The 3,484-nt window shown below is 40.5% G+C and overlaps 1 long non-coding RNA gene across 1 annotated transcript in view; it reads right to left on the minus strand.

Moving 5' to 3' along the window:
• The window catches only part of LOC112487501 (uncharacterized), a 4,882-nt gene extending 1,885 nt beyond the window's left edge, over window positions 1–2,997 (minus strand). Inside the window, exon 1 of the long non-coding RNA XR_003050640.1 lies at window positions 1,926–2,997. This is a non-coding gene — a long non-coding RNA (uncharacterized LOC112487501). The remainder of the gene's footprint in view (window positions 1–1,925) is intronic.
• Window positions 2,998–3,484: the final 487 nt, after the last annotated feature.

The raw sequence follows: 3,484 nt of genomic DNA on the forward strand, positions 1-3,484 counted from the left end.
CCCTCCTCTGCTGTTACACCAACCATCTCCATATCCTCCATCACTGCATCCATAATACTTTTCTGGTCTCCTCTTCTTCTCTTCTTCCGTGGAAGCTCCATCTCCAACACCATTTGTCCAATATCTTCACACTCTCTCTCTCTCTTTCTCTCCCCCTATGTTATGTCCAAACCGTCTCCGTCTCACCTCTCTAACTTCATTACTAAATTGTTCCACCTGCTCTACCTGTCCATCCTGGTCACTCCCAGGGAAGATCTCACCTCCAGCTCAGCCTCCTAACGGACAAAGCCACCGTCTCTAAACTAGACATCATAGCAGTGTGTCCAAGCTTCACCTCAGTTTGAATCTTTGAGTCTTGAGTCTTCGTTTAAGACAAGGACTAAGGGAATGACTCTCTGTTTCTGCTTGAATGAGTCCAACTGAAGAGAAGAGAAAATACTGGGATTCAACAACGTTTACCAGTCAATGAGGCAGAAAAGCAAGTGATGTTTTTCACCTCCACTGACTGTGATCCTCACTGATGGACAGACACGTTGATTGATGGAGGAGTCGCCGTCTGTGTGTAATTACCCTGTGATTTGGGAGCAGCGGCAGCTAATGAGGCAATCAGTGACTCCCTGATAGATCTGTGAATTTCACCAGAGAGAGTTTGGAAAAGGACTGATCATACAGTACCTGTACACACTGTACCTGGAATCTCTGATTAATTCTTGTTTTTTTAAAAAATACGTCTCTCTGTCTCATTGTCCTCTGAGTGGGTGAGGTTTTACAATGGAATACAACTTTATAGGAACATCTCCTCTTCACAGTATCAACTAATACACAGTTTAAAGTCTGCTGTAGCTGTTCCAGCAGGTCAAAGGTCAAGTTTCTGCTTCACCTTTGACCTTTGCTTTAATTGATAATAATAATAATAACAACAATAATATTGATAGTAATAAAAATAATATAATGTGTATTATTTATCTATATATCATATCTATATATAACTAATTCTATATTTTATAATTTCACAACTTGTCTTTGTTTATCATCATTAAGAATGATGGAAATAAGATATAGTTGTCTTATCTTGTGTTGACTCCTCCATCACTCCCCCTCCTCCCCTGTAATGAGCTGCTGAAGTGAGACGTTAGCATCAAAACATCACTGATCTGCAGTGACAGCAGTGGAGGAAGAGGGAGACAGGATCTGAAGACACGTAAAGAAAGAATAGACACAGAGCCATGAGGACAGACTCAGGCGAGGACAGGGGAGAAAACAACAGAGAGTGACTTGAGGGGGCTTCTTTCCACTCTAACTGATTATAGGTGTAATTAAAAATAAGGTGGTCTCACGGCTTTCATTATAAGACTATAATATTTCTCTACCTTTTCTCACCGAACAAAGGACGTGGACGTAAAAAGACATTCACGTCTTATTTAAAGTGAATGTTTTCTTAATAAGAAACTGAGAGAAATACAAATTGTTATTTAGAAATGTAACAAATTATTGAATTAACAAATATTTTTCTCTCATATATATTTTCAAAAAATGCTTAAGAAACGATCAGTATTGATAGTGTAGTACTATAGTTAATTTTTTACCAGGAGTCACCAACTATATTTGTTGGACCTTTGGGCTCAGACACTCAAATAAAATAAAATAAAAATATTTTTTTTTTCTAACATTATTATTTTGGAATCCAGTCGCAAGCTGGATTAGATAGTTAGGCCGGGTTTGGTAATCACTGGTCAACTGGGTTGATGTCCAGTGTAAAGAACTTTGCGAGTGCACACAGTAGGTTTTTATACCTGTGTTATCCTCAACAGAATGACTTATATTTCCCAATGTCACTTTGACCAAGGAAACAAGAGTTTGTAAAAACCCCTCTGGTGAGTCCAGGGCAACAGAGGTCATAAAAGAAGGAAGAGGAGGAAACAAACCTCTGTCAGCAGCTGCTTCCATGAACTCCACTTCCTCTTTAAACTTGCAGCTGGTGGTGTGAAGGAGGTCCGTCCTCATCTGTGGACCATACTCCTGAGGATCCTGACAGTTGCAGTACCAAACATGTACTGTAGGTATCTTTACAACAGCATCACTAAACAAACAGAAGAACAGAAGAAGTGCTGTGCACATGTAAGTCACTAAATGATAGTCTGTCAGTGTCACAGTTGGTCTGTGGGTATTTATACATTATCCCATCTGCTGCCACTGAACAACTTTGGACCCCCGGGCTCCAGCAGTCTCTGTTAGCTTCAGCAAACGCGATGGTCAGCACTGTTTCATCTGTGCCAGAAAATCAGTTTCCGCGCAAAAATATTTAAAACTGCTACGTGTTTGTCTTTTCACAGTGATTAGAAGTAAGGACGCGGCATTTTGTACGCAGGGTAAAGGGACAGAGCTTTCATGGATTGATTCAGTGTGAGGTTAGCTACAGTACAGGCCCCGGGCCGGGAATAAAGATGAGATGACTCCTTGGGGATGTTTTTGATGACTTTGTCTCCCCCTCGCCCCCCCCCCCCCCGCTCCCTTCATTTTCCTCCGCTTTTATTATCACTTCAGAAACGGCTGAGCCCAAAGAACCAATTACAAACTCAGGCTCCTGCTGACTGATTACCATACAGGAGGCAGGAGCCTAAATGAGAGCAGGTCAGACATCTCTGACCATGCGTTGTACCGAACGATCATATTTAAATACTTAGTCAGCAATTGTATTAAATTAAATGTCAATTTGACAATGAAGCGTTAGAATGAATAGTTATTCCCCTCAAAAGACAAGAGCCTTCAACGGAGGGGCAACAGATTTAAAAGGGCTGTAAAGCTGAGGCAGATCTCAGGTGTCAGACGGTGTGGAGGTGACCCTGGGGTAGGCACGTGTCCATGGGGGTCATGATGAAGTGAGGCGGGGCAAAGGGACGGGCTGAGAGAGGCTTAGCCGTCAAATTAAAACATGCAAACTGTCCGCCAATCAAGGAGTCACAAACTGTACTCATCAAAGAAAATTAAAATACATACTGTATGTTGGTAAATATTATAGCAATACACTGATTTGGAATATTTGAATAAAAATATATATATATATATATATATATATGTGTGTGTGTGTGTATATATATATATATATATTAAATCTTATTCAGCAATTTTAAAACAAAACAAGAAGACCCAAAGACTTTGGTGTCCATACGACAGTAAGACGACAGAAGATCATGAAGCGACTCCTTCATGTACTGTGACATAAAACATTTTCAGACGACAGAAGATCATGAAGCGACTCCATGTACTGTGACATAAAACATTTTTGGCAAAGTCACATATATTCTGTCTTTGTCTTGGTCATCCGTGTCCGTTGTCTCTTGTTCCCGTCCTACTAATCCACTAATTCGGGGACACACCCAAGGCTTAGATAGTGGGTTCACTCCAATCAGTATTCAAAAAGATTTAGGATATATCTAGAGAGTCATCGTGCAGTGAAAAGTACTTCAAGGTCCTTCATTTGATT

Source organism: Cynoglossus semilaevis, chromosome 9, assembly GCF_000523025.1.
Source record: "Cynoglossus semilaevis isolate Cse_v1.0 chromosome 9, Cse_v1.0, whole genome shotgun sequence".
Lineage (NCBI taxonomy): Eukaryota > Metazoa > Chordata > Actinopteri > Pleuronectiformes > Cynoglossidae > Cynoglossus > Cynoglossus semilaevis.